The sequence below is a fragment of the Hippopotamus amphibius genome, chromosome 9 (assembly GCF_030028045.1).
Source record: "Hippopotamus amphibius kiboko isolate mHipAmp2 chromosome 9, mHipAmp2.hap2, whole genome shotgun sequence".
NCBI lineage: Eukaryota > Metazoa > Chordata > Mammalia > Artiodactyla > Hippopotamidae > Hippopotamus > Hippopotamus amphibius.
The window spans coordinates 136132759-136144943 of NC_080194.1; the positions used below are offsets into that span (position 1 = coordinate 136132759).

General features: G+C 41.0%; 1 long non-coding RNA gene across 4 annotated transcripts in view; it reads right to left on the reverse strand.

The window, feature by feature from the left end:
• The window catches only part of LOC130860370 (uncharacterized), a 213390-nt gene that overhangs the window by 105884 nt on the left and 95321 nt on the right, over positions 1 to 12185 (reverse strand). For 3 of the 4 annotated variants that reach the window (XR_009055430.1, XR_009055429.1, XR_009055431.1), the window contains one exon: positions 1190 to 1386. This is a non-coding gene — a long non-coding RNA (uncharacterized LOC130860370). The remainder of the gene's footprint in view (positions 1 to 1189; positions 1387 to 12185) is intronic. The other variant, XR_009055432.1, reaches the window with a different exon arrangement.

Genomic DNA, 12185 nt, shown 5'->3' on the forward strand with positions numbered 1-12185 from the left:
ACCTGCTCCTTCTCAAACACCTGTAGGCCCCTCACACACCCATTTCTTGTTTGTCTCTCAAGCTCCATTCAGAGAGAATGGAGACGTCTTCCTGAACTGAATTAAAGTTGAAGCCAAGAGGGAAAAGTCGGAGGACATGTGGAGGAACAATGAGGCCATCAGTGGTAGCCAACCTTGAAGATGGTCCTCAAGGGTTCCTACCCTCTGGTATTCACTTCTCCCCTGTCCCCACGGTACCAGCCTTGGTCCGTGTAATAAACAGAACACGGGCACATTCCCACACTCCCTCTTGAATCACTTACTCTGGAGAAAGCCTTTGCTACATTGTGAGGACATCAGGCTGCCAATGGCGAGAGCCACGTGGGGAAGAACTGAGACCTCCAGCAGCCACGTAAATGAACTTGGAAGAAGATTCTGCCCAGTGGAGGCTTGATAGAGCTGCAGCCCCAGACAACAGCTTGACTGGCAGGTACCTGGAGAGAAGCTCTGAGCCAGAGTCACCCAGCTAAGTTGCTCCCAGATGCCCGACACACAGAAGCTGTGAGATAATCAATGTTTGTTGTCTTAAGCTGCTAAATTTGGGATTTGTTATGCAGCACGAGATGACTAACACATCATCAACCCCAAACCAAACTACAAATATAGCGTGGGCTCCTTCTATGGCAGGATGTGGTACCAATCACTATGAGAGACACAGAGATTATGATGCTACTGGTAATAATAATAATAATAATAATAATAATAATAACAGTTAACATTTATATAAGCTGAACTTGGAGCCAAGCACGGTTCTAAGCACTTTGCATGTATTAACTCACTTGATCCTATAGCCACTTATCATTATCATTATTATTATTATTGTTATTATTACTATTATCTCTGCCCATGTACACCAGCCAAAACCCACCAGGAACATGCCTGTAGTTGAATAAAGTTGGAGTAAATGACATGTCACAACCAGAGAGACCACACAACACAGGGAACTGTGGCATGGCTCAGTTAGACAGTGTTAGCAGCAGCTTGTAATGGAATTTGAGTTTGCTCTGAATTGGGCGTTTTCACCATTTTTATCCAGGAAGCAGAGGAACAGAGTGGGGCTAAAGCTCTTGTAGGTAAAGAAGCGGCAGCCACTCACGTTAGTCAGAAGGACAAAATGTGGTCATTTCTGTGGTTTGCACAGCATTCTTACTTTCGTGCTCAGACGCGATTGCAGAGTGCTCTTACTTCTGTTTCATCACAGTCACTGTGAATTCTTCCCATGTGGCTGTCCTGTGAAATCACTTCAGTGGGGGTACCACGGCACAGCTGCTAGCACCAGGCCAGCTGCAGCTGATGTGGTCAACACTGCATTCTCGCTTTCTCATCCTCATCTTACAGATGGAAAATCTGAGCCAAAATAAGACAGAGTTAAAATGTCAAGGCTGAAAGGGACTTTAGAGCTTCTCAAAGTATCTGTGGTTTAGGGTCAATTTGGATCTTTTTCTTTTGTTTTCCAATCCATTGTGGGCCAATACTTTCATTATCGTACAATATAGATGAATTACTAGAATAATAATCATGCACTTGGATATTGCATCAACATTGAATTGCTAGAAAAGCTTCTAAACATTTACTCTCAATGTCTGTATTATCTGGTCACTGACAAGTAGCAAATGATTCTCAGGTCAACACTGTCTCCATTGCATACTTTGAGCAGCTTCAGAGACCGTCTGATTGAGAATTTCTCAAACTTCATGCATTGGTGTGCCTTCATTTTTGCCATAACTGCGTAGTACCTCTCCTATTAGTCACACAATGTTATCTTTAAATATCCTCACCCTGCACCACCTCACACCCATTAGGATGGCCACCATTAAAAGAACAGAAAATAACAAGCGTTGGTGAGGATGCAGAAAGAAAATGGAAATCGTGTGCACTGTTCATGGGAATGTAAAATGGTGCAGCCACTATGGAAAACAGGATGAAGTTTCCTCAAAAAGTTAAAAATGGAATTACCATATGATCCAGCAATCCCATGTCTGGGTACATACCCCAAAGAATGAAAAACAGGATCTCAAAGAGGTATTTGAACACCCATGTTCATGGCAGCATCATTCACAATAGCTAAGAGGTGGAAACAACCCCAATGTCCATCAACAGGTGAACAGATAAACAGAATGTGGTCCAAACGTGCAATGGAATATTATGCAGCCCTAAACAAGAAATAAATCTTCTCACATGCTGCAATGTAGATGAACTTTAAGGACATTGTGCCACATGAAATAAGCCAGTCACAAAAGGACAAATACTGTATGAGTCCATTCATTTGAAGTAGTTAAAGCTGTAGAAACAGAGAGGAGAAAAATGGTTTTCGAGGCTGAGGGGAGGGTAAAGGGGAACTTAGTGTTTAGTGGGTGTAGAGTTTCAGTTTTGCAAGATGAAATTAGAGAGATTACTGCACAACAATGTGAATATACATAATAATTGAACAGTACACTTAAAATGGTGAAGACGGTACATTCAATGTTATGTGCTTTTACCACAGTTTTTTGAAAAAGAAAAAAATCCCTCATCCCAAGCAATAATAAACCATATCAATGTGTTAGGGTGGCTAGTTGTATATATTTTTTCTTATATACATTAAAATAAATTCATAATCGATACAATAAGAAAATGCTTTTTCCATGTACCACAGGAAATTATTTTGTGTCCCACTAGTGAAGCACACACCACACTTTGAGAGACACTTGAACCTCCTGCTTCCTCCGTGCATGGCCTCTGAGGTCTACCAAAAGGATGGCTTGCTAGGTCCGAGGGAGCAGTTAAAACACACACCCACTGCGAGGTAAAAAAAAAAAAAAAAAAAAAAGCTTAGAAGAAATCTGTCTTCATTGCAGCACTATTTACAATAGCCAGGACATGGAAGCAACCTAAATGTCCATCAACAGATGAATGGATAAAGAAGATGTGGCACATATATACAATGGGATATTACTCAGCCATAAAAAGGAATGAAACTGGGACATTTGTAGCGACATGGATGGACCTAGAGATTGTCACACAGAGTGAAGTGAGTCAGAAAGAGGAAAACAAATATCGTATATTAACACATATATGCAGAATCTAGAAAAATGGTACAAATCAACTGGTTTGCAAGGCAGAAATAGAGACACAGATGCAGAAAACTAACATATGGACACCAAGGGGGGAAAGTGGGGAGGGGGGCGGTTGGGATGAGTTGGGAGATTGGGATGGCCATATATATATTACTAACAAGAAAAAATATCAAATTGTACACTTTAAATATATGCAGTTTATTGTATGTCAATTACATCTCAATAAAAGTCCTTAAAAAATAAAAAGAAATCTGTCTATTCCTTAAAGGCCATGTTTCCTGAAGCCGTCCGCAGACTCAGTGCATGGCCAGATTCGGTTTTGTTCAGTGCTCCACACCAAGTCACTGGCACATGCTTGCCCATCGTGGCGTCTCAACTAACATTTGTCAGGTTCCAGCAAATTGAGGTAAATAGCGACTAAGCAGCGCAAACCAATGAGGTACTAGGTCAAGGTTCCTAACCTGGGGTTTGTGGACAGACTTCAGTTGGTCCATGAACTTGAATGAGAAAATAGTACATCCCCGTTTTTCTCTAACTTCTAACTGAACTTGAGCATTTGCTTCCATTATACATGGAAGGAACCAACCACAATAGGATTCACAGTATCTATGACTTTGTCGCCAATGTTAATCACAGATATTTTCATATCTCATAGCAATTGCTGTAGACATCTCAGTATATTTTCCACATGCATCACTAACTGAAATTACATTGTTATCAGACCCACTACTAAATCTCATTAGTAAAGAAGCACATGTTACTATGACACAAATATGGTGGGGTTTTTAAATTTTGATTATTGTATTTTAGTATAATTGGTTTCCTTTGTAATTCTATGCACCTTACTTCCTGCATTTACTTTCTGTGTTGTTCTAGGAAGGAATCCATAGACTTCATCAGAAGCCACAGGTGTCCGTGGGACACACACACACAAAAGGTTAGGAACCACTGTTGGATTGACTTAGTTTCCCCAGTGTAGCTGACAACTGACTGGGTCTGAAGAGAAACAGACTGAACAAAGAATAAGCCCATTTTCGCCACTGTGGGGAGATAAACAGCAACTCATTGTCCCAGAGGGCAGTGAACTCACCAGTTAACAGTTGTGTACAAGGGACTTCTCTGGTGGCACAGTGGTTAAGAATCTGCCTGCCAATGCAGGGGACATGGGTTCGATCCCTGGTCCAGGAAGATCCCACATGCCGCAGAGCAACTAAGCCTGTGCGCCACAACTACTGAGCCTGTGCTCTAGAGCCCAAGAGCCACAACCACTGAGCCCACGTGCCACAACTACTGAAGCCCTCATGCCTAGGGCCTGTGCTCTGCAACAAGAGAAGTCACTGCAATGAGAAGCCCCGCACCACAACAAAAGGTAATCCCTGCTTGCCACAACTAGAGAAAGCCTGTGCACAGCAACGAAGACCCAACACAGCCAATAAATAAATATTTAAAACTTTAAAAAAACAGTTTTGTACAAGAATCCCCTGATAACCACTGGGTTCAAAGTTCTTAAAATGTAGCCTGGCTGGCAAGATCAAGGGCTTAGAAAATTTGGTGTTGAACAAGAACAATTAAAGTGACCTTACATCTGTAGGGTTCAACCCATGGACTCAAGAGCTGGACTCCCTGTGTTTGTATCCAAGCTCCAACAGCTAGGATGCGGGCAAGCGTGGGTAAGTCGTTTCACCTGGGTGTTTCTCAGTTTCCTCACCTGTAAAACAGGAATCACAGAGCCTCGTTGTGGTTGGCAGAAAAATGGCCCTTCAACGGTGCCCACATCCTAATTCCAGGACCTGTGAATATGTTAGGTTCTCTGACAATCGGGAATTAAGGTGACCGATGGAGTTAAGGTTGCTGGTCAGCTGACCTTAAAATAGAGAGATGATTCTGAATTATCTGGGTGGACTCAGTATAACCACAGGGTCCTTACGAGTGGAAGAGGGAGGAAGAGCATCAGAGAGAGAGTTTAAAGTGCACTGATGCTAACTTTGAAGACAGAGGAAGGGGCCACGAGCTAAGGAACACACATGGTCTCTAAAATTTGGAAAAGGCGAGGGTCTCCCCTAGAAGCTTCAGAAAGAAAGAAAAGGCTCCCTGCCAATACCTCGATGTTAGCCACTTGAGACCCATTTTGGACGTCTGCCCTCCAGAACGGTATGCTAATAAGTTTTTTTTTTTAAGCCATGATGTTTGCAGCAAATTGTTACAGCAGCAATAGGAATTTTTTTTTTATTAGAGTATAATTGCTTTACAATCTTGTGTTAGTTTCTGCTGTACAACAAAGTGAATCAGCTATATGTATACCTATATCCCCTCCCTCTCGGACATCCCTCTCAACGCACCCACCCTCCCCCCCCGACCCCGCTTCCCACCCATCTGGGTCATCCCAGAGCACCAAGCTGAGCTTCCTGTGCTATACCGCAGGTTCCCACTAGCTGTCTATTTTACACATGGTAGTCTATATATGTCAATTCTAATCTCCCAATTCATCCCCCCCTCCCCTCCCCCCCACCACTGTGTCCACATGTCCATTCTCTACATCTGCGTCTCTATTCCTGCCCTGGAAATAGACTCATCTGTGAATTAATATACCATATCAGAGGGTTTTATGAAAATTAACAAATGAGCTAATTTGTGTAAAGCCCTTAGAACAGTGCCTAATACATGATTGGTGTTATATATTATTAGTGGTATTGAAATGGCAAAAAAAAGAGAACTTAACCACTTCCAAAATAAAGCACGTCTGTTCAAGTTGAAGTCCTTCACTGCTTTGTAATTCCCTAAGAATTCATGGATGCAGACATTATTCATACGGCAGCTAACATCACAAAACAAGAGATAACCAGACATTAGGTGACTTCTGGTGGACAAACACATGATCACTTACAAAGTAGTCTTGCCAAAAAAAAAAAAAAAAATCAGACCTAAACCTGATGAAGAAACTTACAGATGCAGCTACCAATGCACAAGAAATATAGAAGATAGAAGAACAGATCAAATGGCACTACAGAGATGTAACCAGCAATATCTAGACTGTGGTAAACTCTACAGCAATGCTTCTCAAACTTTCATATGCACATAAAACACCAGGAGATCTTGTTAAAATGCAGATTCTAAGCCAGTAGTTCTGGGGTGGGGCCTGAGACTCTGCATTTCTGACAAGCTCCTAGGAAATGCTGATGCTCTTGACTTCTGACCAAGGCTCTACAAGATAAATAACCCATTTTTCCAGTAACGAAAGAATTGAAGGAGAAACCTATAGATGAAATGATACACCAACCATTACACGGGTTCACATTTGGACACACTGGTGGAGGGATGGAGTCATCAGAGATAGGAAATGCAACAGAAGAACAAGTCTGAAGGAAATTAATTATTTTAGCTTTGAACAGGTAAAATCATTTTGAACAGGATGCATTTAAAATGCCTGTGGTATGGGGGAAGAAAACAAAATTCTAGAGCTACCTAAATCTTCCTTTATTTGAAAAATGAAATCAAATGTATGACTTTACAAATCTATACTCTTTGTAAGTAAGGGATTGTTGTGTTGTGAATATTTCCATTAAATGTGATCTACCTTTAAAAAAGAAAAGATACACCAAGGAATCTCAATGTGTAGGACTTTAGTTGGATTCTGATTCCAAGAAACTAAAACAATCTAATTAGATAGTAGGAAATTTGAACAGTGACTGGGTATTTGATGCACTAAGGAATTATTGCTAACGTTCTACTGTAACGATGGTATTGTGTTTATGCATATTGCAATATTTACAGAGGAAATTTCAGTGGCTGGAATTGGTTTCAAGATAATGTGGAAGGAGGGGAGGGTATAAGTGGAACAAAACTGGCCATGAGTTAATCATCGATGTGGGTACCCAGGGACTCATTACACTGTTCTCTCTTTGTTCATATATATTTGGAATTTCTTTTAATAAAATTACATTGAAGGTACTTACATTTTTTTAATTTTTAAGTATTTTCTAAATGTTTTTAATCTTTTAAATTTTTAAAAATTTTCTCCGTTAGCTAACCTTTCTCTTAGACCATACTTTTCAAATGTTCTAGAAAAGACTGTCAGGGCAGGCTCTAGGACAGTGCCTGGCACATAGGAAACCCTCAACAAAAGTAGGCTGTTGTTATAATTATTGTTATTATGTTGTTATTGTTATTATTATTATTATTATTGACATTAACTTCTAAGATCTAAAGAACCGACCACTTTTAAGTGCTTAAAGACTTGAAATTTCATGGGGTTTTTTTCACGCTTGCATTCTCACTTGTTTCATTTTTGCAAGTCTTAGCAAAATACTTGCATAACCACCTAATTATCACCATTCGTAAAGCCATGCACGTACCTCCAAGTCCAGTCTTCTGTCTGTTACTGAGATGTTCCCTCCCCCTGAGACGCTTTTCTACAGAATGTCCCATGAATCCTCACCAGTATTCTGTTCACCTGGCCCCTGCCCCACCGGGCTTCAACCCACCCAGTATAAGGAGACATCCCAGCCTCTCCATCACATTTCCCTGCTGCAAACCTCATGGCACTCTCACTGCTTGGGATTGTTTTGTTCCTCCACTCATTTGCTTCATTTTGTCCTTCTTCACCTCACCCCATCCTCCCCTCCGGAATGTATTCTCCATGAAGACCATTGTCAGGCACAGTGATGAATGAATGAATGAATGAATGAATGAATGAACAAATGCTGTAAGTACACTGTCTAAATAGCTCCGTAGAGCCTGCAATTTAGAAGATCGACTGCATTCTTGCTAAGAGGCTTATACATTCATATAACTGTATCATACGTTTGTAGTTTTTCTCACCAAATCAGAGGACCGGCTGTGAGGCATTGATTAAATGTTTTTTCAAGCCAATAGAGGTGCACAGCCCATTCCTTTCAAAGGGAAATTTAGGTGCCCATCAACTTTTATTGGACACCCAAGCTCTTGGCTCATAATGCTCAGTCACAGGGAGGTCTCTGTACAAATCAGAGATGATGGGACATGTGATGCCTGTGGTCACAAATCCCCCCAAAGTCTAGGAAGCCCTCAATATCCATCTAACCAGCCCCATGCCAGGGGTTAATCAAAGGGCCAAGCTCTCCATTGAAAGGAGTAGCACCAGCCTATTGGAAATGAGGGGTTTTCAGATGGAGACTTTACTCCAAATTCCAGCTTTACCAGCTATGGGCTAAGAAGGGGTGTAGGGTCCTGGAGACCAGGGGGTTCGAATCTCAGCTTCTCACTTATTAGCTGTGTGACCTTGGCTGAGTTACATAACCTCTCTGATCCTCAGTACAATCTATAAAATGGAGATAATAATAATGATATCTACCTTGTAGTTTTGTTGTGAGGATTAAATGAGATGATATAAGTAAAATGTTTAATCCGGTGTCTGACATTGAAAAAAGACCTACTAGATTTCATCTATTACTGCAGCTACTATAGCTGCCACTGTCTTTGACCTTGAGAGAGACCATTAATTCCCTCAACCCTTAGCAGCATCTTCCCTAAGACATAATAGTAATGTCCTATATCCACAAAAAGTTTGGTGCCTCTCTTTCTCATTTCCTTCAGTTTCCTTCTCAAATATCCCCTTTTCAAAGAAAGTTTCCCTGACCAGCCCCCTTTCAGATATAAAATAGCCCACACTCTCACTCCATCCTGTTAATCAACTCTATTTTTCATCCTAGGACCTATCCACCCAATTTGTATTTATTTGTTTAATGTCTGTCTTTCTTGCCAGAAGGTCGGCCCCATGGGAGTCTATTGTGTTCACTGCCTATCTCCAGGGCCCAGATCACATAAAAGCACTCAATGAATGTTTGTTGAAAAATGAATAAGTGAATGAATGAATTACTGAAATTCAGTAACTCCAGACAATAACTAGCCAGCCTTAAGTTGTTACTCAAAAGATGTTAGCTTCCGTCCTTCCTTCCAAGGCCAGAAAAATGAATGGTCCTAGCCTTCCTTTTGGGGGAAAGGGAGGGAGTAAGAGAGGAACTCCCACAGATCAGCCTTCTGCCCTCTTCTCCTCCAAATATCATTCCAACAATCAAAACAAGAACAGGCTGTAGGTGCTCAGAAGTCCAGTGCATCTCTCATCCCCAGTAAGGCCTTCCTAGGTCTGAAATGTTCACAAAAGTAAGAATCCCTGGGGCTCCCTGACTGTAGAAAAGAATTGGGGGAATTTAGATAGCTGCTCTGTCGCCCATAACCCCAACAAACAGTGTCTTGCCAACCTAATATGAGGTCTCTGAGGGTTAGAGTTGTGCTGCTTTTGGCATCTCAGAAGTAGAACGTCCACGTGTTTGATGTATGGCCCCATTTATGGCACCTGAAGCAGAACATCTGTTACCAGGTTGGCTGCTGTCAAATCTGCCTTCGTATAACAATGCAAGCTGTCGCTAAGTCTTGAAAACCACTTTACAAAACCAACGGTCCACTAGCAGACCCGTCCTTCCCAATAGTAACCAGCTGAGATGACCATGTCTCTCCTCTGCTGAAAATTCTCTACTGGCTTCCCATCACACCAGGAATAAAGTCCAAACTTCTCCGCCAAGACAGCACCAGGTCTGGCATGGCCTGGCTGCACCTGTCTCTCCAACATCGTCTCATGCATCCTCCTCCTCACTCACTCAGCTCCAGCCGTGCCCACTTTTTCTGTGTCCCTACAAGACGACAAACATGTTGTCCACAGGATCTTCCCACTTTGCATCTCTGTTGCTTACCCACTTTATGTATAGTAATTTCGGCAGCATCCCTTATATTACTGGACTTGTTGGTTATCTGTTTTATATACAGTAATGTGTTTATATTAATCCCAAACTCCTAATTTATCCCTCCCTCCCCTTTCCCCTTTGGTAACCCTAAGTTTGTTTTTTATGTCTGTGGGTTTGTTTCTGTTTTGTAAATAAGTTCATTTGTATCATTTTTTAGATTCCACATATAAACAATATTATGTACCTGTTTGTCTGGCTTACTTCACTTAGTATGATAATCTCTAGGTCCATCCATGTTGCTGCAAATGGCACTATTTCATTCTTTTTTAATGGCTGAATAATGTTCCATTGTATATCTGTACCACATCTTCCTTACGTATTCATCTGTCAATGGATGTTTAGTTTGTTTCCATGTCTTGGCCACTGTAAATAGTGCTGCTATGAACATTGGGGTGCACCTATCCTTTTGAATTATGGTCTTCTCCAGATACACGCCCAGGAGTGGGATTGCTGGGTCATATGGTAGTTCTATTTTTAGTTTTTTAAGAAACCTCCATACTATTTTCCACAGTTGCTGCATCAATTTACATTCCCACCAACAGTGTAGGAGGGTTCCTTTTTCTCCCCACCCTCTCCAGCATTTATTATTTGTAGACTTTTTGATGATGGCCATTCTGACCAGTGTGAGGTGATACCTCTCTGTAGTTTTGATTTGCATTTCTCTAATAATTAGCATTGTTGAGTGTCTTTCCATGTGCCTTTTGGCCATCTGTATGTCCTCTTTGGAGAAATGCCTATTTATATCTTCTGCCCATTTTTTGATTGAATTGTTTGTTTTTTATATTGAACTGTATGAGTTGTTTGCATATTTTGGAGACTAACCCCTTGTCTGTCACATCATTTGCAAATATTTTCTCCCATTCTGTGGGTTGTCTTTTCATTTTGTTTATGGTTTCCTTTGCCATGCAAAGCTTTTAAGTTTAATTAGGTCCTGTTTATTTATTTCCATTTTCATTTCCATTAGTCGAGGAGATGGATCCAAAAAGATATTGCTGCAATGTGTGTCAAAGAATGTTCTGCCTACATTTTCCTCTAGAAATTTTATAGTGTCCAGTCTTACATGTAGGTCTTTAATCCATTTTGAGTTTATTTTTGTGTATGGTGTTAGGGAGTGTTCTAATTTCATTCTTTTACATGTATCTGTCCAGTCTTCCCAGCACCACTTATTGAAGAGACTGTCTTTTCTCCATTTTATATTCTTGCCTCCTTTGTTGTAGATTAATTGACCATAGGTGCATGGGTTTATTTTCTGGGCTTTCTATCCTGTTCCATTGATATGTATTTCTGTTTTTGTGCCAATGCCATACTATTTTGATGACTGTAGCTTTGTGGCATAGTCTGAAGTCAGGGTGCCTGACTCCTCCAGCCCCGTTTCTCTTTTTCAAGATTGCTTTAGCTACTCAGGGTCTTTTGTGTTTCCATACAAATTTTAAAATTCTTGGGTTTAGTTCCGTGGAAAGTACCATTGGTAATTTGATCGGGATTGCACTGACTCTGTATATTGCCTTGGGTACTATTGTCATTTTGACATAGTTTGTTGACCCTCGTTCTAAGCCAATAAGCCAAGAGTTGAGGGACTGAAGCATACCATTGCTCATGTATTGAGCATTCAAAGCCATCCTGCAGTGCTAGAGGAGGGAAGCAGTGCATGGTCTTACACCTCCCTAAAATTGACATCAGGCACCAAACATGACATGTGAAGGCAGGAAAGCATCTAAGAAGACTTGGTGTCTAAGTTGACTCTTAAATTAGGGAGGAAAGGGTATTCCACTCACAGCACAAGGTAAGGCCAGAGATGAGATGGCTTAGTCGCTCCACAAAACCAAAAGACATTTAATATTGGACTAAAGAGGGAGATGGAATGAGGAGGGATATGGCTAGGCAGGGAAATAACAGTCACAACATTAGGGAATGATAAGAAATTTGGATTTTATCCTGAGGGCAAAGGGGGTGGAAAACCAGATTTGCTTTTTTGGAAGCACAACACTCAGTGTGTCCAGATGATGGGTTGGGAGAGAGAGATACTAGAAACCAGGAGAGACTTTGCAAAAAAAAAAATGTTTTTTGAGTAACTTACAGCACACAAACAGAGCTTCAAGGCAAATTCTCATGGAAAATAAAAGTTGGCCTATTGGAGGTTTTCCACATCAGGCAGACTCCTCTTTCAAAGAGGAACAAGAAACTTCTTTATTTTTCCAAAAAGTTCAATAAAGACCATCATAAGGATTTAGTGGCCAGGCCTAGAATGAGTTGAGCAAAGCAAAAATGATGGGAAAATGAAATATAAAATGAGAATCTATTTTCCACTTTTACT